The sequence below is a fragment of the Artemia sp. Qi Xiang Cuo genome, chromosome 21, assembly GCF_049724085.1.
Source record: "Artemia sp. Qi Xiang Cuo chromosome 21, ASM4972408v1, whole genome shotgun sequence".
Taxonomy (NCBI): domain Eukaryota; kingdom Metazoa; phylum Arthropoda; class Branchiopoda; order Anostraca; family Artemiidae; genus Artemia; species Artemia sp. Qi Xiang Cuo.
In genome coordinates this window covers 48,364,052-48,388,777 of record NC_142814.1, presented here as the reverse complement: position 1 = coordinate 48,388,777, position 24,726 = coordinate 48,364,052, and the positions used below count along the sequence as shown (strand labels likewise).

The following is a 24,726-nucleotide window of genomic DNA, read 5'->3' as shown; positions in this document are numbered from 1 at the left end:
ATCTGATGTTTGAACTATTTTTAATAAAATTTCTATCTCAGAATTTTTATCGGATGGGTTTGGGGAAAAAGGGCGTTGGGGGACTAGATTAAGCTTTGGTCTCTTTTGACTCTTAAAAAGTGAACTAGAAGTTTCAATTTCCAATCCAATTAGCCCTCTTTGAAGTTAATACGAGTATCCCTTCTACAAGAACCGTATATATCCCAAGAGTATAACTTACAACGCCTATCCCTGGGCCCTGGGGGTGTGTGTCGACCCTGGAGTTTTAATTTGTGATGGTTGAACTATTTTTAACAAAACGGTCACCTGAAATTTTTATCGGATGGGTCTATCCATCCAACACCCAAAGGCGTGGAAGGCGGGAGGAACTAGTTGCCCTCTGATCTTTTAATGTCCATTGAAATGAACCTTCTCTGAAGTTTATACGATCATTCCTTCCAAAAGAACCATATCTGCTCCAAAACCAATACTTAAAACGCCTGCCCCAGCCCTGGGGGGGGGGGTTGTGTCGACACAGGAATTTTTTTTATCTGATCTTTGAACTATTTTTAACGAAATGACCATAAGTAAAGGAGTTTTCGTTATACAATCTTTGAACTATTTTTAACAAAATGGCTACCTCAAATTTTTTATCAGATGTATCTGGAAAAAAAGGCTTGGGGGGGGCAGTTGTCCTCTGATCACTCTTGACTCTTAAAAAGGGCACTAGAACTATCGATTTCCAATCGAATGAGCCCCCTTTGAAGTTTATACGACAACCCCTTCTATATGAAGTGCCTCTGGGAAAAAAATAAATGGAGTGTGGGGGGAGGCTAGCTGCCCCCCAATGACTTTTGAATCTTAAAAAGTGAATTACAAATTTCAATTTCCAATCAAATGAGCCCTCTAGGAATTTTATACAAGCATCCCTTCCATAACAACCATATATGCCCCCAGGGCATAACTTACAACGCCTACCCCCGGGCCCTGTGTCGACACCGGAGTATTTTGTTATCAGAACTTTGAACTATTTTAAACAAAATGTCTATCTCTAAATTTTTATCTGATTCATTTAGGGCGTGGAGGAGGGGGGCTAGTTGCCCTCTGATCTCTTTTGACTCTTAAAAAGTGAACAAGAGCTTTCAATTTCAAATCAAATGAGCCCTATCAAAAGTTTATACGAGCTTCTGATCACTTCGGATTAGGGAAACCCCTTGAGAATTACACATTCAACCCGCCTCTGAACCCTGACGGGTCCCGTTAGTTCAGGAACTTGCCTATCTTTACCATCTGGCTATTTCTAATGAAATGGCTATTATAAAAAATTTATCGGATGAAAATGAGGAAAAAAGAGTGTGTGTGTGGGGGGGGGGCTATTTGCACTCGGATATCTTCTGACTCTTAAATATTGAACTAAAACACTTCATTTCCAATCAAATGAGCCCTCTCCGAAGTTTATACGAGCATCCTTTCTTAAGAAGCGTATACGCCCCCAGGTCAATACTTACAACATCTATCCCCCGGGCTCTGAGGGGCGTTTTTGTTATCTAATTTTTGAACAATTTCGAAAACACTGGCTATCTCAAAATTTGTGGCGGACAGGGTTTGCGAAAAAAAAGTGTGGGGGGGGCTAGTTTAACTCTCTCTAATTATACAGGGTAAGCATACTACTTGAAGCACATTTTATGCTCTTACCAAATATAATATTTGCTTCACTCACAAATGCATCCACCCCACCACACTGCTGATGGCCTCAGATATAGATATTTAGAAAAAAAGAAAACACTAAAACAACATAATTCTTGTTTTAGAATTATGTTGAAAAAAAAAAATGTTGTAAAAATTTATGTTGTTTTTATGTTGTTATGTCAACATAATTTTTTATGTTGTAAAAAATTATGTTGTTTTAGAATTATGTAACTTGTTTCTATAAATCAAACTATCAAGTTTAGTTCCATTGTTATTCACAAGTTTTAATTAAAAATTAATCTAGCAATTCTATTGAACTCACTTAGACAGAGGTTTTCACAAATCAAGAAGTCTTGAAACCACTTTTAACAAAGATTTTATAATGCAGGTAAGTTCAGGAGTAAATTATAGCTCCTGGAAGGCATAATAAATTTAGCCATTGCAAAACACATAAGTGTTGACAAACTATTATCACCTAACCAATATGGCATTTGCCCTTATCAATTAGTTGATGCCAACCTTATTGATGCATATGAATGTCATAAAACTTATTGATAATGTATCTTCACTTGACATGATATTACTGCACTAAGCATAAGCCATTGACCTAGTATATTTTAGGAGAGTAAAGTCTAAACTCTGTGCAACAGGCCTTTATTATATTATAGATTAGACAATGCAGTTTCTTGCTAACAGAAAGCAGATGACAAGTGTAATTCAATTTAGGCTTATTTAGGGTAAGAGAATAAAAACGCTTCATGTAGCTTAATCACTTTGTCTCAACGTAAGTAATGTAATCATCTATAAATTCACCATAGAATAACTGTATTATACAGCTAGGCCCACTCAAAAGGGAACAGCAAACATTCTGAAAACAACTTTGAAAATCTTAATTGGGTGAACTTGGGTAAGTCCGACCTGTTATTGATTTTTTTTTTTTTTTTAGCTTAATTTGGTCCCAAAATTGTTTTGGAGTTGCTGGTACAATAAAAACTATTTTTGTTACTCTTGGTCATACTAGTGATATTCTTCACAATTCAGAAAGTTCACAAGTTTGTTGTTTCCATGAGTTACTGCACCAAAGTAACCCATCTCAAGGAGGTAAAACTTACCCCCTAGTCTGGTGTAAATCTGACAACCTAAAGTAAATCTTATGCTTGCAGAGATAAAAAATTATGTCACCCTAAGACACTATAGAGGATACTTCTATGTACAGAAATACCAAGCAAAACAAAAACTCTTGTTAATAGTTATTATGTACCATGGCAGAACACAGGTTTTCTGCTTTCTGTGGGGTAATTCCAATAGTTTTGGTCTTACCCTATGCATAGAAGAAGTATCTGAGAATGGCATTTTTTCAAATTTTTATTGTAAATACCAAAAAATTTACACTATACCTCAAATGATAGGGAAAAATTGTAATTACAATTGGTATCATAGAAAAAAAAAGTTTTTTTTTTATTTTTAGTTGAAAAAAGGGATTTTATTTAAAAAAGCAATTTCAATGAGTCTGAGAGGGAGTCAAGAAAGCAAACTTTTGATTACTTGCAGGTCCTAGTGTGCTTCTTGTACAGGTGTGCTACTCTTGCTCCTTCTTGTGCTTCTTGTACTTCTTGATAACCTGATAAATTTGAAATGATGGTAGAGTGAAGGGGCCAGCTCCAGAAAACTCCAATGGGTTGGCAAAGATGTATTCTTCAACTTTGTCAATTTCATCTATTTGGGGCTAGTCATATTAATAGTTGGCTAGGCTCCAACAGCAAAGATATTTTATGCAAACAAGGAAAATCAGGCACTCTTCCAACACACAAGCCTTGTTGATTATGTTTGCTATGCTATTGTATGCTACAGCATAGTACTCATTTAGCTGTATTTGTATTTTCTTTTCCTCCTCTTCTTGATTCTCACTGCCAACAGTATAACAGATGTCCACCTGGTCAGTTTTGGAACCCAGTGAAACATCAGAGGCTTCACTGGAAAGATCATCTTTCTTTTTCTTTTTCAATTTTGGCTGGAGCACATTCTTTTTTTTTGTTCTCAAGCTTTCTTTTTTCTCTTTCCTTATTTGTTCAAGCCCTCTCAAAGCCTATACAGATGTGATTACTTTGGCTTCCTGAGCAATTCTCTGCCTACCAGATCTCCAGAGTGCTGAGGCATCAAGAGAAGGGCAAAAGGTTGAGTCCAAGAGAAGTTCTTCAAAAGGTTTCTCATATGCATGAATATTTTTTGGACTCACCGAAATTGAAAGAATAATTTGATTAGTTGCAGCATTCACTGTGGTTGTTACTCTTGTTAAATTCCATGTCTTTGGTGTCTTTGTCTCAATCGTATTGCTTTAAATTGGCTGGATCAAACTTTGCCTTGTCAATCATTTTGCAGTTGATATGTGCTGGAATAGCGGAATTGTAAATTTCTGACATTTAAAATGATTTTTTAATCAATGAAGGGGTAAGGTAAGTCCCCCGGGTCTGCCATAAAATTTTTACGAGTCCTTCTTTTGGTAAGACGTCAACTGGGTGTGCTCATTGCCATTTCGTGAGCTTCTGCTCATAGGATGATTTCAGCCCTTTGAAAATAACCCTCTCAAGGGGCTGCAATACATGGGATGAATGAGCATTCTTTTCTGACATGAGCTTCCCAAGTGTCAAGAATAAATGGGAGCCATGGCCATCTAGAATAAGAAGTGCTTTTTTTTCACTTGAGGCAGGAAAACATCTTTAAATCAGTTATATAAAAGGTCTGCTGTCTTCCAGCTAGTGTTGTAAAATTACGTTAAAATAAAAATTGGTTAGTAAAATTAGTAAAATAAGGTAAAATTGGTAAGGTAAAATAAGGCAGTCTCTAGGAAATAAAAGGGTAAAATTGGTGTTTTGGAGTTGCCCCGTAGCTACAAGACTAGTTGAGCATTTCTTTTTAAGCATCACCTACAACTTTTAATGAAATTTTTTAATGATTCTGCTTTTCCTGGGCTAAATGCCCCTTCATGTAGTTTATCTAATGCCCCTTCTAATTGCCCAAAATCTAATGCCCCTTCATGTAGTTTATCAATTTAATTAACTGTCTAGTTTATCCCTCTGGTAATCTTGTGCATAAGGTAATACCTCAGCAATTGGACAGTGCCTGATTTCAGATATATATTTTGTACAAAATTCATTAAAAAAAAACTTTCCGAAAAAGGAAGTTTTCCAAAAAAAAGTAAAGGCCATTTTAAAACTTAAAATCAGCAGATACAAATGCCTGTTAAAATTCCAAATCAAAACGACCAGAAATTACTATTAAAGAATAAATGAAACCCAAAACGAACAAAAATTAAATAAACAATCATGGCAAAAAAAAAACATACAACAGGTAATAAAATAAATGAATAAATAAATCTTAAAGTGAGTAATGCTGAAATTGAATATGCAAATCAAGCTTAAAACGAAAAAAAAATTCTATTGAAGTATAAATGAAACCCAAAACAAACAGAAATTAAATAAAGAATCAACGCAAACAAACATACACTAGATACTAATTTAAATGAATAAATAAGTCTCAAACAAGTGAAACTTAAATTGAATATGCAAATCAAGCTTGAAACAAACAAAAATCACTACAAACAAAAATTTACGCATCACCTCATTCTCTCACTGTAAAAGTATAAAACCAACTTCGTCGTTGGCGCTTTACTGAAAACGAATTGGATAACAAATATTTTCTTTTGTACTTAATACTGAAAATAAACATTAAAATTAGAGTAAAGTTTTGAACTGATAAGATTTCAGCAATTAATATCATTATATATCAAATATTCAGTTAAATTTATCAGTTCTTTCTAAAATTGTTCAAGACCCCTAAAATTGTCCCGTTCCTTAACTCTAAAAACCTAAAGCCAACTGCGTCATTGGCGCTTCACTGAAAACAGATTATGTTACAAATATTTTCTTTTCCAGTTTGTACACCATTGAAAACGCAAATAAAGTTACAGTGAAATAAAATCTTGAACTGATGGATCTTTAAACAATTAATATCATTATATATCAAATATTCAATTTGATTTTAATTATAATTTTCCAAAGCTGCTCAAGAAACATACAGTTTTTAGTATATGTGAAAACTATTTACATACACAAGACACATATATGACCCAGGGCATAACTTACAATGCCTGTCCCCAGGCCCTGGGGGATTGTGTCAACAACTGTGTTTTTGTTATCTGACATTTGAACAATTTTTAACAGAATGGTTATCTCAAAATTTGTATTGGATGCATTTGGGGAAAAGGGATGTATGGGGGGGGGGCTAGTTGCCCTCCAATCTCTTTTGACTCTCAAAAACTGAACTACAACTTTCAATTTCCAATCAAATGAGCCTTCTCTGAAGTTTTTACAAGCATCCCTTTAATAAGAACCATATATTCCCCCAGGCCATAACTTACAATGACTGCCCTCGGGCCCTGGGGGGCTGTGTCGATCCCAGTTTTAGTTATATAGTCTTTGAACTATTTTTTTGAGAATTGCTATCTCAAAGTTCCTATCGGATGAGTTTGAGTAAAAAAAAGGCGTGGAGGGAGTGGGGTGCTAGTTGCCCTCCAATCTCTTTTGACTCTTAGAAAGTGAACGAGAACTTTCAATTTCCAATCAAATGAGCACTCTTTGAAGTTTATACAAGCATTCTTCCATAAGAACCATATAGGCCCCCAGGGCATAACTTACAATGCCTGCCCTGGGCCCTGGGGGGTTGTGTTGACACTGGAGCTTTTGATATATAATCTTTGAACTATTTTAAACAAAACGGCTATCTCAAGATTTTTATTGGATGCATCTGGGAAAAAAGAGCGTGGAATGGGGGGGGGGGGGACTGGTTACACTCTGATATCTTTTGACTCTTAAAATGTGAACTAGAACTTTCAATTTTCAATCAAATGAGCCCTCTCTGCAGTTTATATGAGCATTCCTTCCATAAGAACCATATATGCCTCCAGGGCATAATTTACAATGCATGTCCCCAGGCCCTTAGGGGTTGTGTTGACACCAGAGTTTTTGTTATATGATCTTTGAACTATTTTAAACAAAATGGCTATCTAAAAATTTTTATCGGATACATTTGGGAAAAAAGGGCATGGGGGGGGGCAGTTGCCCTCTGATCACTTTTGGCTCTTAAAAAGGGCACTGGAACTCTCGATTTAAAATTGAATGAGCCCCTTTTGAAGTTTTTACGACACCCCCTTCCATATGAAGTGCCTCTGGGGAAAAAAATAAAACATTGGAGCTGTATGGCCCTTACTATGGGCAATGCTACAGAATTGCCTCTGAAAATGAATACAAAAATTAAAAAAATAAATAAAATATACTGTTATTTGGGAGCAAAATCATATTAGTCATTTTTTCTATATTTAAACCAAAAGATATGTAATCTTGCACATTTGAAAAGGCTATGTACAGCCACATTTCTCATACCATGTATATGTTATTTTTTATTTACTTATAAAAGTACAGAGTACAATAAAAAATGAGGTTTGTAACACTTTGATGACTTTGATTACCTAAGCACTGGATCATAAGAGCGAAAGATTCAGTCACTTTCACAGTCTTTGAGACTGTTATCAACAAGATTGGCTTGCAAATCGAGCTCCTCTCTTTGAGAGTTAGATTCTGAATCAGGTGACCGTGCCTGTTTCAAAGCCCCCCCCCAAAAAAAAAGGTCTTGGATACAGCCCTGAAGATAATATATTGATTTCTACCTCCACCTTTTTATCGTCTCTGCCTTAGAGCTAATTCTGTAATTAGCTGAAGATTCTTCCAAAACAACTGGTGAAACGCAAGGGCCATTAAACTAGAATAAGAATTTCTTTTAGACAATGTAGTCAGTAACAACTGATTTGGTAGCAATTGGTTAAAAAACAGGCTAAATCTTAGAAAAGAGCACTGGAACTTTTGTTTTCCATTTGACTAAGCCCCACCCAAAGCTAATTTTACCACCCCTTCTTTAACATGAAGTGATTGTGGGAAAAAATAAATGAACAAATATTAATAAATTCATGAAAAAACATGAAAAAAAACAAGTTTTGTCTGAGTTGTACCAACATACTGGTTTGTCTAAGATGAAAACTTATATAAATCAGCAGTGAAGAGATTAGGATATTCGCGACCAATTCAAAATGCAGCACTAGATGATTTGAAGGAAGCAGCTGGTCTTGGAAATATAAAGGCGAAACAAAGATTAGCATGGATGGATTTACTGGATTTAGGTCAGACTGGAGTCCCTAGTTTGACTGTCCAAGCTGTCCAAATTTTTGAAAAATATGCAGCCGAGGGAAGTGCTGATTCACAAGCGGTACGTTACAACCTTGCCAAGTCAAGTCATTTATTGTTTCTTCTTTTTGCATATTATTATTATTATTACGGAAAAGTTCAAGCCTACCTTAAAACTTTTATATTCGAAGGATATTACTTTCTCATGACAGGAAATTGTTCAAATAAATCAAATAAATTCAAATAAGTATCAAATAAATGAACTGCTTACAAATAAAAAAATAATTTTATCCTAAGAAGTGAATGATTTGAACTGTTGATGAGAACTGAGGAAAGCGACCTAAGCTGCAATAGTTAAATAGTACCAGAGTCCAGGTCCTCTGATACTACTTAAATTAATTTTATAATAAAAATGAATAAATATAACAACTTAAAACTAATTTAATAGTAAATAGTACTAAGGAACGGAATTAACCTTTTACTCAAGAGTCCAAGTTTACCATTTCAATAAGGAATTCCTACACTGAAAGCAGAAACCAGGGCCGTATCCAGGATGCATAGGGCTGTATCCGTATACCAGGATTTTTTTTCGGGGGAGAGAAAAAAAACCTTAAAAAACACATCAATAATTTGTTTATATTCATTTTTTGTTGCGTTTTCACGAGTGGACAAACATTTGGGGGGGGGGGGAGTCAACGGCCCTGGATAATCCCGAAATGTTTGTCCGACTCGTAAGACAACATTTTTCTCGTTAGAAAAACGGCTCTTTTTCTGTTTTTTTGTAGCAGGTCAAAAAATCCTGGAATGACGAAAGCGTCTGCTTATTGCACAGCCCTCAGGGTTTTCAAGTTGCTCAGGTTCCTTAAGTGACATGCTGTTTCTTTTCTTACACCCAAACCAACAGTTGACACCTGGCCAATTCTTTGTGAAATGAGCACTGATTTTGTTCTCACTTATATATTTTTTCACTTCATCTAGGAACTATTGTTTGATAAGTGCCATGCCCCCCTTTTCCATGACCTTCAGAAAATTTGCCATACTCTGCTTAACATAATTAGGCAGTTCCAGAGGTTTTCTGAGATTATCAGCAGGAGAGTTGGGGAAATCTCTTTGCTTCTTTGTCCAATTAAATAAAAAAAACAAGTTTTTTCAACTGAAAGTAAGGAGCAGCATTAAAACTTAAAACAAATGGAAATTATTACATACATAAAGGGGGTTGTCTCCTCAACACTTCACTCTTTATGCTAAAGTTTTTTAGTACTTTTAAAAAAAGTGTCTTCTTGTTCTAATTAAATGGCCCTTGTGTATCAGGAGTCATTATTAAAGAATTGGGACAAAATTGGAACTTTAGCATAAAGAGTAAGTTGTTGAGGAGGGGGCAACCCTCTTTATATATGTAATAATTTCTGTTTGTTTTAAGTTTTAATATTGCTCCATACTTTCAGTTGAAAAAACTTGTTTTTTTATTTAATTTCTGATCATTTTTTTAAATAACGCGCGGAAATCAGGCCCCATATCCATGGAAAAACCCCTCCCCATGGAAATATCCTCTAGAAAATTCCATCCCAGTGAAAATCTACACTGGACAATTACTCTTAACCACTCTATGTGTAAAATTGAGACAGAAAAGAGAAAGCAGGACATCTAAAAAGAATTTTGTATAAGAATTCTAGCACATTCTCCCAGTATATAATTTCCTCTGATATGTTCACTCCCAGGAAACTTCCCTTCCCATGAAAAATCCACCCATGGAAAAATCCCCAACATGAAATTTGTCCCCCCCCCCCCCGCCCAAAAATGTATTCCTACATCCCAATAACAAATTATATTTGCAGACAATGGGCAAATTTTATAACATAAACACCTTTCCCCTGGGGCTGCGTGGAGGGGGGGGGGTCATGTTATACCCAAAGGCATATTTGTTGGGTCTTTCAACTATGATGAAAAAAAGGCTATCTAAAAATTTTGATTGGATGATTTTGGGGAAAAAGGGGCATGAGAGGAGGCCTAGTTGCCCTCTAATTTTTTTGGTCACTTAAAAAGGGCTATAGAACTTTCAGTTTCCGTTCGAATGAGCCACCTCCCAATATTCTAGGACCCCTGGATTTATATGATTGCCCCTGAAAAAAAAAACACAAACCAACACATCCATCATCTTTCTTCTGGCAAAAAATAGAAAATTCCGCTTTTTTGCAGATAGGAGCTTGAAACCTTAACAGTAGGGTTCTCTGATACACTGAATCTGATGGTGTGATTTTCATTAAGATCACTTGACTTTTAGGGGCTGTTTCCTCCTTTTCGTTGAGATCACTTGACTTTTAGGGCCTTTTCCTGATTTTGAAAATCAAGAAAATTTTCTCATGCTTGTAACCTTTGATGGGTAAGGCTAAACTTAATGAAATTTATATATTTGAAATCAGCATAAAAAGCCAATTCTTTTGATATATCTATTGATATTAAAATCCTTTTTTTAGAGTTTCAGTTGCTCCTTATGTGCAGTTTGTTACCACAAACTGTTTCATCAATTAGCATGTTGTAAATTATGTAGTCCTATATTATATAATGTTAACATTGTAAATAGTTGACAAATACACTGAAATCTAGGCTCGAATTGCCAAAATCAAGCCACTTGTATGCAGAGGGTAAGCCTGACCCTCCTTGTCAGAATTCACCCTGTATGGGGCAAGTCTGACATGTTGGATTTACCCCCAAATTGGGGTTTTCTGGGGTAAGTCTGACACCCCATGCTGCCTACCTTGTGGCCAACAAAAATGCCCTACTCAAAATTCTGAAATTGCTTTATTACAAAAGGAATTGAAAATGGCATAAATATTGAACACTGTTGTGAAGTAGCCAAGCTAAAGGAAGAAGACAGAATACAGAACCAAAGACATCTGTCATAACTGAGCCAAAGAAGACAAGGGTGTTGGAGTTACTCCTGTGTTGGATTTACCCAAGTTCACCCTAATACTTATTTATATCATTCCTAACAGCACTTAACTTTACATGACCCCTCATCCCACCCCCTAAGGTGAAAATATATAACCTAAATTACAAATTTCTTATGCATTTTTCTGTTTCTTGATTATGTAACTTGTTTAATATAACAATCATTGAGTGTCCAGCAGCAAGCTACCAATAAGCCAAAAATTGAGAGGCTTGCCTCAGCCTTCTTCCTGTTAACCCCAACCAGAGAACCAAGAGAAACCCCCAGATAATTACCCTACAAACTATCAACTGCAGAAAACATTACCAGTTCTAATTTAGACTATGTTGCCCTGTTTTGGAACTCCTCAAGCAATCAAACCATCCAATCTTAAATCCTGGAGTTGTTTTAAGCATGGTGCAAAATATAAGAAAAGGAAATGATCAAAATTGGGGTTTTATGGCCAAACAAGCATACTGAATAAACAAACAAAGTGAATATTTTGAGAAGACAACCACCTCTCTTCTTTAGCACAAAACGAAATAATATATTCAAGGAAAGTGCCAAATAAAAAAAAAAAAAAAAAAAAACACAGAAAGTCAATGTGAAAAGGACCAAAAAACCAATAAAATAAACAAAAAAATTAAATGATGAGTTAAGTTCAATAAAAGTAAAAAATTACCGTATATGAATTAAAACCAAATATCAAACAATTTAAAAGCAAGTCATTCACCAATATCCACAATTTGCACAAAATTCAAAAAATTATGAACTGCCATCAATGGATGCCAGTGAACACATTGATGGATACTGCTGTTCACTAGTATCTGTCAATGGCAATTCATAATTTTTTAGATTTTGTGCAAATTGCAGATATTGACAAATGACTTGCTTTTATGGCTGTTGGGTATTTGGTTTTAATTCATATAATTTTTGGCTTCTATTGAATTTTATTCATCTTTTAAATTTTTAATTTTTTCATTGGTTTTTTGGTTCTTGTCAAATTGACTTTCTATGTTTGTTTTTGTGTTTTAATTCATATAATTTTTAGCTTTTATTGACTTTTATTCATCTTTTAATTTTTTGATTTTTTCATTGGTTTTTTGGTTCTTTTCACATTGACTTTCTGTGTTTGTTTTTGTTGTTTTTTTTTCTTTGGCACTTACCTTGAATATAATATTTTGTTTTGTGCTGAAGAAGAGAGGCAGTTGTCCTCTCAAAATATTTGCTTTGTTTGTTTATTCAGTATTCTTGTTTGGCCTTAAAAACCCCATTTTTGATCATTTCCTTTTTTTATATTATGGCAGGCCAATGTGGTTTAAGAATGCTGCAAACAGGGAATAAGAGCAGAAGGGGTGGGATCCACATTGGAACACCCCAGAGTCTTCACTCAAACTTTGGAGTTGTCATTGGCAGGTGTACCACACGGAGCTATCCTTCTATGCCTGCATAATAATAATATAATGCAAAACAAATAGGCCACAGGGCCTCTACAAAAATCTTTTAAATTGAAAAAAATTGTAGGCACTTTCACCATAGTATTTGTCCAGTTCCTGCTTGAACGAGTTTAATGAGCTGGCATTGATGACTTCAAAGGGGAGCTTGTTCCAGTGTTGTGTTGTGGTTCTTGAACGCCCAACAGCCGATGTCCTTTTGGAACCTCTCCTCTTGAAGCTTGAGGTTGTGACCACGAAGGTTTGTGTGGCTGAAGCTGAGAACATTGGTAGCCTGGATGTTTTCGTAGGCGGCGTAGCAAAGCTTGTATACCTCAATGAGGTCTCCTCGGTGCAGTCGATAAGCTAGTGAAGGGAGTTCGAGCTTTCGGAGCCTATCTTTGTAGGATAAATTTCTCAAAGTTGGACAGAACTTTGTTATTTGTCTTTGAACTTTTTCAAGATCTTCAATGTCTTTGTTGTAAAAGGGACGTGTAGTGCAATGACCATATTCAAGGATTGGCCGTACCAAAGCTTTGTAGAGAAGGCTTATCATTTCCAAAAGTGAAGTTGCGCCTTAAAACTCCTGCAACACGATTTGCTTTCCCAATAATGCTGTTGTAGTGGGCCTGGAAGTCGAGGTTGCTGTCAATGACAACTCTCAAGTCGCGCTCCTCCTGGCAGGATGTGATTGGTAAGTCTCCTAATCTATATTTATAGTGGATAGTAGGTTTCCCTATCATTAGCTTGTGGCTTTTGTCAATATTGATTTCCATCAGCCAGTTGGACATCCAACTATTGAGCTTGTCAAGGTCCTCTTGCAGAGATTGTGCATCGGCAGCTGTTTTAATTACTTTATACAGCTTGGTGTCGTCTGCGTACAGTAGAATCTCATAGTTGATACCTTCTACTAGATCATTGAGATACAGGTTAAATAAGAGAGGGCCAAGGACCGAGCCCTGGGGAACACCGCTGATTACCTCTACTTCAAGTGTGCTCGAAACTCCGTCTACTGATACTGTTTGAGACCTTCCAATAAGAAACTGTTCAATCCAATCAACTGTGGCTCCTAGACCAAGGTTGCGGAGTTTGTATAAGAGGCGACGATGAGGTACTTTGTCAAAGGACTTTTTAAGGTCTATGTAAATGACATCGACTTGATAACCCTTATCTGCATGCATTTTCCAGTTTTCCACCGCCATAAGAAGCTGTGACTCTACAAACCTTTTCTTCAAGAACCCAAATTGCTTGCTAGTGATTATCTTTCTTTTGCTCATGTGCTCAAGGATATGGTCACACGTGATTGATTCCAGTATTTTGCTAGCGATGCAGGTTAGACTAATCAGGCGGTAATGTAGAGGGTCTTGGTGGTGTCTCTTTTTTTGCAATAGCATCACCGTTGCCTTTTTTTAGATACTTGGGAGTTCATTCGACTGTAAGGATTTTTGAAAAATCATCAGTAGAGGCTCTGCAATTAGATCTGCGGTTTCTTTTACCACTCTGGGATGAAGTCTGTCCAGACCTGGCGATTTGCTTATCCCTAGCTCTTTGAGTTTCTTCAGGACCACCTGTGGGTCTATCTTGATCCTGGGTGTTTGGTCAGAGACTATGGTTTGCAGGGTTGGTAGTGATGACTGAATAGGTTCCTGGGTGAAGACGGTAGTGTAATACGTGTTTAGTAAATCTTCTTTTTCTACAGATCTTTCAATCAGGAGTCCAGTTGTAGGGTTTTTTAAGCTTGGAATGTCAGACTTTGCAATGCGTTTAGAATTTATGTGGTTCCAAAACATTCTGGGGTTTGTCTTGATAGATTCTGCAAGGTTTTGCTCTTCCATGCTAGCTGCTGGCCTGGTTTGTCGCCTCCCCTTATTTCATAGCATTCGGTAGGCTCTTGCTTTGAGAGGGCTCAACTGGTCAGCTACATAATTTTTCCAACAGGTTTGCTTTTTTTTTATGAGGTCCAAAACAGCATGTGGTAGGGTTGGTCTTTTATAATGTTTGGCAACTGGTACATATTTCTCCTCAACCTGAGACATGACAGAGAGGAATTTGGAGTACATTTCCTTACAGTTTTCAGTCAAACTTAACTCTTTTCCCCAATCCACTGTGCTGAGGTCATTGCGCATTGCAGCGAAGTCTGCTCTGTTGTAATTTTTTCTTGGTGTTTTTTTGTCTTTTCTGCCATTAGCCAAAACCTGGAAGCCTACTATACAGTGATCAGACTTTCCCACTGGTGCTAGTAGGCAGATGTCCTCTATCAGTTCTGAATCGTTTGTCAGTAGTAGATCCAATATACTTGGTCTATCTGTACCTCTGGTTTGGGTGGGCTCTAAGATCAATTGGTTCAGATGAGTTATTCACCACTTATAAGAATTTTGCCTTGGGTGATGTTGGGTTGTGCGAGTGCATGTGCTGTCTAGTCCAGTTGATATTTGGTAGGTTGAAATTGCCCACAATGACTACATTTGATAAATTATCACTGCAAATCTCAGTAATTTCTGCAAGCAAGTGCGAGTCATTTTCAACACTGCTATTGGGACTTCTTTAGTAGATTCCTAGTTTGATATTTAATCTATCAGCTGTTGTTATATTTAACCAGATACTTTCTTGGGATAGTTCATTTCCTCTGGGACTTACTGGGGTAGCTTGGATGTCCTGTCTGTAATAGCAGAGAATTCCCCTTCCAGTTCGCTGTTCAATGTTTCTCTCTAGGATCTTGTAATTTGGAATTTCAGGATTTGTTGAAATATATTTAACAGCAAAGAACCAACAACAACAAATTCAGAAAATAGGAAATTTTATGAATCACCTTACCTTAAATTGCAGCTTGGAGCAATTTAAGGATTTTTCCTTATAGAGCTCCAGAGTTGGTAATTTCAGTTGTATTCAGGATTCTTTAGTGACCAGGTGAAATATGCTATTCCATAGCTTCCCAGTTGAGTTTACACTCCATGGAGGACCACTCAGCATCTAGTCTTTGTATGAAGATGTCCACAGATTCAGCAGTAACAGTTTCGTTGGAGAGTTTATTCCAACTGATGATGATTCTTGAGGAAAAGAATTGAATTTGGACTCTGGATAGGGTAGGCTGCTCAATAAGTTTCAGCTGATGACCTCTAGTTCTTGAGTTAGGACCAACAGTGAGAAATCATGCTGGGAGTGTATTTGCCCTCAGTAACTTATAGGTTAAAATGGCATCACCTCTCTTTCTCCAGTATATAAGTGTTGGGAGGTTGAGCTTTGCTAGTCTTGAAGGGTAGGAAAGTTCCCAAACTCCAGATATCACTTTGATGCCATATATATCTATACATCTTCCAACATTTTTATGTCTTTTTTAAAATAAGGAGAGGCTAGAGATATTCCAACTTTAAGCTTAGGGTGCACAAGTCCCTTATACAGAAGACTGATGACTTTAGGGGACAAGTGGAAAGAGTATGCTTTATCAGCTCCATGGTTGAACTAGCACCAGCAGCAGAATTCTAAGCATGAGTGCTGAACTTTGATTTAATATCAATTGTGATTCCAAGCTCTTACTTATTATTAAAAAATAAGAAAAAATAAATTAGAAAGAAAAAATAACTATAAACTAGAAAAAATTAGAAAAAATAAGAGCAACAAGGTTCATTTTGCCAAAGTGAATGACATGGCACTTGAAAACATTAAATTTAGGAAGCCAAGGCTCAGCCCATTGAAAAGGCAGTCCAAGATTATTGTGTAGATGGGCATGATCTTAACAGGCAAAGACTGTGCTAATGAGTTTCAGGTTGTCAGCATAGAGCATTAGTTTACTGTTGACAGTGGAACACACTACATAGGACATTTGAATGTGACAGAAGAGCCCTCCAGATGAGTCTCATCCCAGAGTAGGAAGACATATATGCAGCAGCTCACATGAGGGGAGATTCAAGGCTACTCACCAATGCCCTGTGTGCCTCCAGAGGCACTGGAGGAACTACGGTAGGGTGGAAGAAGCATCATTGATGAAGATATTAAAAAGTGTAGGACCCAAAGCACTTCCATGAAAAACTCCACTCAAAAAATACTTAGATAAAGAAAGAATACAGCTGCCAGAGTCATCAAATAACTGAACATATTGAGAATGCATATAAACAAAATCAAGGATCAAGAGCAGGGGCATCTCTCCAAGCTTGACAGCATGTAATTTGATTGCAAGTTACTTGTGACAATCTTTGTCAGAAGCTTTAGAAAAGTCAATCAAAATCATGTCAGCAGGAACCCCTGTATCACAAATCATAGTGATATGGTCATATGATTCAAGGAGATTGGTATCAATATATCTTCCAGAATGAAAGCCATGCTGTGAGCTGTACAAGAGATTATTTGCTTCAAGATGTCTAATAGCTAGAGAATTGATTATTTTTTCAAGAGCCTTAACAGCTGCTGATATCATGCTAATAGGTCAGTAATTTTCAGCAAGGTCCTTTCTACCTTTCTTAGATATTGGAATGATACAGGCTGTTTTCCAATCCAGAGGTAGTATGGAAAGATTTAATGATAAGAAGAACAGTAAGAAAAGAGGTTGACACAAAACTGTTTGACATTCATTGAGGATACAAGGATGAATGCAGTCTGCACCAGCATATTTATTCATTTTGAGGGATATAAGTTCCTTAAGAGCTGTCATAATTAATCAGAATAGTTTATATATTATGTGACACATCATACATAGGAGGTGAGGGAAAAACAATACTGGAATTAGAGAAAAAAAAGATACAAATTATTGATAAACATGTATTGGATATCACCCATAAGGCAAATTACCAATTACTATGTTTAAAGTGTAAATTTTCTAAGTTTAATCTTTGTTCATTGATTTCACTTATGTATCCACTGTACATCCAATACTTGAGTGTTGCTCATGAGTATGGTATCCCCTTAATAAGAGAGAGCGACAGTGAAAGGGTTGAGAGAGTGCAATGTAGGGCCACCAAACTCATTCCTTACCTGAGTTATCTACCTTAACACCAGAGAATGCAGAGACTACAGTTGCCTAGTCTTCAGTTCTGATGTGATAGAGCTGATCTAATAAATACATTCTGCATTGTTAGAATTATTGATAATACCACTCTATCTCACTTTTTCAGAATAAAGTAGTACCTGTCAACACCAACACAAAATTTACCCACAATGTTCACAGAAAAGATTAGGCCAAAACTCTTTGTCTAGCCAAGTATGAAAGAGTGGGAATTCACTTCCATCTGTAATAGTTGCAAGTACCATGGTCCAGTCTTTCAAAAGTAGTTTAATCTCTACAGATTTCTATACTAGGTCTTATCACAATCCATTTTGAGAATATTTTTACTTTTGTATTAGCTGATTTGTGACCAGTATGTTTTTCAGTCATTTTGTAGGCTTACTTTTTGGTATGTTTCAATTATTATTAGATATGTTTCAGTTATTTTGGTATGCTACTGTATGTTTCAGTTATTATGTTTTCAGTGTGTATGTTTACTGAATGTTTTAGTTACTGGTCATCAACATTGTCATAGACTTTTTTATAATTGTTTAGTGCAACAAGCTTGTTAAAGCTTACTGTATTTTGGTACCAATAAATAAATAAATTATTAGTTGAAAATTTCAAATTTCAGCTCAGGATCAGTAGCTGGTTGACTATTGTGCAGGATATCAGGGACTGTGTATGTGCTGCTGCAACATTCAATTGGGCTATATATTTGCACATTAAAGGGGGGGATGGTAGAATAAGGCACTAGCCTGTTGGAAATTATATAGGTTTAACCATACACTTTAGAGTTTTTAAAGTTGTTTTCAGAATTTTATAGTCTGTAGACTAGGGTAACAAATCAGTAAGCAATTGAGCAAATTTATGTAAAATTCAAACCCTCACATCTTGTAACATACAGGAATTGTATACATTAATGAATAGATAAAATTCTAAGCTATCCATCAATATGGTTATTATTAAAATTATTCAAGATCAAACACTTTGAATTATTTGTTTATTGACTTACCTAGAAGGACCTCTTTTTGGAAATATCAATTATCTCATTTTGATGTACATATCCTTATAGGTTTAATATTTGTTCAATAAATCACAAATATTAAACATAATTTTCTTTTTAACTGCTTGTCAAAACAGAGACCACATTCCAAATTTATGATGACAAATTATTTGTGAAAATTTCATTAGGAAGGTGGATAAAAGGTGAAGGTTGTGTGACAACACTCACATTGCATCCTGCTGTAGGCTAGTAAAATAGGGGGCAGTCCTAAAACCTATCTCTATTTATTCAGAATACCAAAGAGAAGTGGTTTTTGCCAAGAACAGGTCTTTAACCCTAATACTTAACATACAATTTAAAAAACAAAAGGATATGAAAAATATATTGAAAACCTAAAATTGTGGTAAACCTAGACTAAAACATTTTAAACCAGAATTTAGATAGCCTAAGGTAAAAGCCAGTATCCAATTGAGCAAAATTATGTAAAACTAAAACCCTCACATCTTGTAACCAAAGAGGAATTGAGAAGGATTGGGTATATTAATATTGGGTATATTAATCAATAAGACAGACCAAGCAGCTCTAGAATCAGTCCAGAGGAGGGCAACAAAATGTATTAGAGACCTCTATGATGTCCCTTAAAATGTGTGTTATAAAAGTGAAAACTTGTAATATAGATCTTCTGCTCAAAATGAAGTCCAACAAAATTGTTTTCAGCTTCACAACTTTGCTCAATCCTGATAAATAGAGTTTTACAGATATGCAAAAACATTTCCTTAATTTTGAAAATTACCATTGATATGGCTTAAAATTCTACTCAAATAACAGGAATTGCATTTTCACAAATAAGCCAGAGAAAAAAAATGATAGCCTAACTGAAAATTAAGGTAAAATTCTGTTTTGTCAAAATTTTAATAGTTATAGACCTGTCATGTAGGCAAATTTCAGGATCCTCTAGAGGGAGAAGGAGAGGAGATAAGTAATGCAAAATACCTTCCCAGGACATATTTTAGCCTGTAGACCCATTCTTGAAAGTTTCATTTTTGTAACCTCACCCCTTTCCAGCTCAATCCTGATAAATAGAGTTTTACAGATATGCAAAAACATTTCCTTAATTTTGAAAATTACCATTGATATGGCTTAAAATACTACTCAAATAACAGGAATTGCATTTTCACAACTAAAGCCAGAGAAAAAAAATGTTAGCCTAACAGAAAATTAAGGTAAAATTCTGTTTTGTCAAAATTTCAATAGGTATAGACCTGTCATGTAGGCAAATTTCAGGATCCTCTAGAGGGAGAAGGAGAGGAGATAAGTAATGCAAAATACCTTCCCAGGACATATTTTAGCCTGTAGACCCATTCTTGAAAGTTTCATTTTTGTAACCTCACCCCTTTCCAAGATAGGTAAAAGTAACTAAAGTAGAATTTTACCAAACTTCCCATGGTTTGCCTCAGCAAATAATAAAAGAAAATAAAAACTTACAACTAGGCTAGCCTACCATGACCCTAATTTAGCCCAAAGGTAGGACAGACTGTCTGAACCTATTCATTTGATTTACCAGGCTCAGAAGCTTTACATGTTGGTAACACCTTTGAAACTGCAGTTTTGGTTCAACTATTTTTCTAGTAATATCTGAAAGAATATTTTGAATTACCTTCGGATTTTTAAAGGTAAATAGAAAGCTATATTCCGCTTCTCCAATGAAACATACATACAGAACTGCCAACTTTTTAGGACTAAAGTGCCGAAATTCCCAATGAGGTGACGCTTTTAGTGATTAATTAAAAAAAAAAACTTTCCGAAAAATAAGTTTTTCAAAGAAAAGCCCATTTTAAACTTAAGCTCAGGAGATACAAATACCTGTTAAAATTCAAACTCAAAACGACCAGAAATTACTATTTAAGAATAAATGAACCCCAAAACGAACAGAAATTAAATAAACAATTATAGCAAAAAACATACAACAAGTAACAATGTAAATGAATAACTAAATCTTAAACCAAGTGAAACTTAAATTGAATACGCAAATAAAGTTTGAATCGAATAAAAATAACTACAAACAAGAGTTTGGGTATCGCTTCACTGCAGAAGCCTAAAACCTGCTGCGTCATTCAGTAAAGCGCCAGCCTTACTGAAAACTACATGAGTCTTGAACAGTCTCGGAAAGTATAAACAAAATCAAATTGAATATTATATATATAATGATATTAACTGTTGAAAGATCCATCAGTTCAAAATTTTTTTTCAATGTAATTTTATTTTCATTTTCAATGCTGTAAGAACTGGAAAAGAATAAAATTTGTAGTATACGAGTAATTCGTTTTCAGTGAAGCACCAATGGCACAGTAGGTTTTAGGTCTTTACAGTAAAAGAAGGGGGCAGCACCCAAATTTTGTTTGTAGTGAAATTATATTTGTCTTGAACAATCTTGGAAAGAACTAATAAATTAAACTCAATATTTGATGTATAATTATATTAAATGCTGAAAGCTCATCAATTCAAAATTTTACTGTAATTTTAATATTTATTTTCAATATTAAGTACAAAAGAAAACATTTGTCATATAATTCGTTTTCAGTAAAGCGCCAATGACGCAGTAGGTTCTAGGCTTCTGCAGTGAAGCGATACCCAAACTTTTGTTTGTAGTTATTTTTATTCGATTCAAACTTGATTTGCTTATTCAATTTAAGTTTCACTCGTTTTAAGATTTATCTATTCATTTTTATCAATATATATTGTATGTTTGTTCGCATTGATTGTTTATTTAATTTCTGTTTGTTTTGAGTTTCATTTATACTTTAATAGCAAAATATTTTTTTCATTTTAAGCTTGATTTTCAGATTTAATCTAAGCATTACTCGCTTTAAGATCTATTTATTCATTTATACTATTACTTATTGTATGTTTTTTGCTATGATTGTTTATTTAATTTCTGTTCGTTTTCTGTTTCATTCATTTTTTACTAGTAATTTCTGGTCGTTTTAAGTTTTAATTTACACATGTATTTATATTTGCATAGCTTAATTTTAAAACGGCCTTTAATTTTCTTTTAAAATCTTATTTTTCGTGAAGTTTTTTTTAAATAATTTTTGTTCGTTTTTGATTGCAGAAAGTTTAAATTTTTTATGGCATGGGGGGGGGGGGTGCTTACTGTTCGATTATTCTTGACTTTAAAAGCCGGATCTAGAACTTTCGATTTAAATCGAATGAGACTTTTTTCAAAGTCTATACGATTACCTCTTTGATAAAAACCTTATATATGAACAATAGATAGCTTGCATAACTTGTGGACAGCGATTGACAACAATGAATGGATTTATAAATAGCTCCAATAAGGGGGTTTAGACCATTTCAGTTGCTGACACAAAGGGATCACGACTGTTTGGATTTGATCTTAATAGGATTTATGTGCCAAAGCAATTTTGCATCTATCACGGAGTATGTATTTTAACCTTATAATTGGATAATTATAATAGATTTACTATGTGTTATTCCCATACAAAACTTTACCTTATTAAATTCTTTGGGGTGGGGGCGGCGTACTTGGCATAAAGGAGAAAACCTTAGCGTAAACAGTAGGAGAGGGGGAGGCTGAGGTAGGAGACTCATCCAATACGGGGCGGAACTTCACTTATATCCTCCGTTTCCGATTTAGGAGATTAGACAGACTCATTGGGCTGTAGAATGTTGGACCGTTTGAGTTAAGGAAGACGTTAAAATACTCAAAAATACTTTATATTTTCATTTATCGCAGGATTGATTTAATAGATTTTGGAATGGTGAGCACCCTGGGTCATCATTTTGGTGACCTTCAACTCAGAACATGCACTTTTGATTAATTGTTCCGTGTTATGTGCTTTTTTTATTCTATATATGTTATTTTGAGTTATACTTTTATCGCATTACGTTCATTTTTAAGCCTTGAGATACAAACTAAAACCTTTGCGTAGACAGTGGTGGGGGGAGGAAAGTCTCCCCCCTCACATGCATAACTGAGCAGCCACAGAGAAAGTAATACAACTGAAAATAATCTGTCTTTTGGAAATGTCTTTTTTCAAAAGACACGAACAAAATCGTCTAAAGGATCCTGAAGTGCTATCTCTGACATCTCCGTTGATTCTTTATTCCCGTTACTTTCAGATGTAAAATTTAGAATATTATCGAATGGGCTTAGTCGTCCCCTCCCTGAATAATTCACATTTGGAAAATCCACCTCTGGGAAATTCTTCCCTCCTCAAAGAACATTTTCTTTTCCTGCTGATAATTCCCCCGCATTAAATTCCACCCAGCAAAAATTTATTTATTAATTTACATTAATATCAGCACTAAATTTATTTATCTATTTACATTAATATCTATTGTATGTTTGTTTGCATTGATTGCTTATTTAATGATTGTTTGATTGTTTATATGCTCCAGGGCATAACTTACAACACCTACCCCCGGGCCCTGGTGGGCTGTGTCGACACCGGAGTTTTTTGTTATCAGAACTTTGAACTATTTTAACAAAATGTCTATGGTAGTAAGTGGTGCTTTTCTTCCTCACCTGAAAATTGCAATGGGTGAGAGATTGTAGAATAATGTATCTATAATGTCTGCAGAGTTAAATGCCATAATCATGGCATTAGAACACCTTATGGAAAACCAACCTCTGATTGCAATTCTAATAATATTATAGTTTATTCCGACTCTTTATCAAGCCTTGAGTTGATGTCTTCAGCTCCTCAGTATAAGTTAGATATTGACACTTATCATTGCCTTAGTATTATAGATAATCTTGCTTCAAATGGAATAAGAGCTTATCTTCAGTATATTCCTAGCCCCTTTGGTATAAGTGGTAATCATCAGGTTGATGAAATAGCAGGAAATGCTATAAATATCGACCAGCCAAGTGGGAGACCAATCACCATTACAGATATTTATCGATGTAGACTATCAGATACTATGTTTAATAAAAATAATCTTATCCTTTCCTCCTTTCCCAATAAGTATTTTTCTAAAATTTATCATAGAATTTGTTCTGGAACAAACGGACTAAATTTTCTTGCATTCTCGTATCAGTTTCCTAATTCAAGTGGTTCAGTTCCCCTGTCTCCTCTCTGCAGGCATTGTAATATGAATAATGAAAAAATTGACCACTGCCTATTTGAATGTAATATGCTGACGTCTGCACAACATACCTTGCTTTGTAAACTGTTAAATTGCTTCAAACACCACAAAATCTTAGTATCAGCCAAAAGCCTAGCCAACTATACCTGCACACAGAGCATCGAAATCGACATCTATCACCTTATAGTTGAAGTCCTTGAGTCGACAGATCTACTGAAAGATATCTGTGAATATCTAACAAATAAGAGACAACCAAGCCAGTAGCTCTGTAGCCCACAGAGTGAAGCAAAAGGAAAAGGGCTAAATAGTATCAACTGAAAAGCCCGCCCGCTGTGAAATACAAGAAGAATCAGAAGACCATATGAATTTTATGACCTTTTTAATGACCGCAACGGTTGGGAGGAGTGGAAGGAGTATTTAGCCCAGTCTTGGCTACAAAATCCCCACAACAAACAAGAGAAAAAGGGAAATAATCGATGCTCATCGGATACTAGCGATGAAGAGCCTCAAACACAACCTTATGGTTTAAAACATGATAAATCAAAGGTGAAATCCAAAGAGGAAGAAAAATTGGAAAGAACCAATGAATTATCTGATTTTCATACATTAGACTCACCTACAGTCTTAACACAAAAATGGCTTTTGGAACAAACGCCATCTTCCAGACGCGAGCAAACAGAATTCGACACCGATAATTCTTCTACAGAAACAGATATACCTAAACCTGGGCCATCGTTAAGAAAACCCTCCTTAAGAGAGAAATTATGGAGAAAATTTAAGAAACCAGAAAGACAGTAACAAGTTCCTTCTTCAGTAGCACAAGTAGCTAAATCACTTGTGAAAAAGGCCAAACGTCGTGAGAAACAAATATTAAAGATATTTGACGAGGCAACAAAACCGCGCTCGAATTCAGAACCTTGTGTACCATACTATAGAGACCACGGAAAAACTTGCAAATATTATAAAGAAGAGAAACAAAAATTTGGAGTCCATACTTCGGACGAGAAAACGGATAAAGGGAGAACAAGCGTAGCCCCCAACCGATTAATATTTGAATAAAATAATGTTAACCGGAAAAAAATAAAATAAAATAAAATAAACAAGTAAAGAGCCTCTAAAAACTATCTATATTTTTTCCTTCTTTAATCGGTATGTTAATAACGTCAAAATTTCCTTCATAATATATCAGATACACACGGTCTGATAGTAGAAATCAAATAGAGTGGAGCAAATAATCCCTTATATCCCAATTAGTCGAAAAATAGGTTGTGATAGGGAGCCAACAGAAACCTTATCACGGAAACAATTGCACAGGGCATTAATAGGTGACTCGTAACTTTTAATGGGCGTAGTGAAACTAATAGAATTATAGT

The 24,726-nt window shown here is 35.4% G+C and overlaps 1 protein-coding gene across 5 annotated transcripts in view; it reads right to left on the bottom strand.

Moving 5' to 3' along the window:
• LOC148939651 (uncharacterized) overlaps window positions 1-19,951 on the bottom strand; it is a 128,047-nt gene extending 108,096 nt beyond the window's left edge. For 4 of the 5 annotated variants that reach the window (XM_089107050.1, XM_089107053.1, XM_089107052.1 and 1 more), the window contains exon 1: window positions 19,899-19,951. The gene's annotated coding sequence lies outside the window, so the exon portion shown is untranslated. Of the gene's footprint in view, window positions 1-7,390; window positions 7,411-19,898 lie in introns of those variants that run through there. The other variant, XM_089107051.1, reaches the window with a different exon arrangement.
• Between the last annotated feature and the right edge of the window lie 4,775 nt (window positions 19,952-24,726).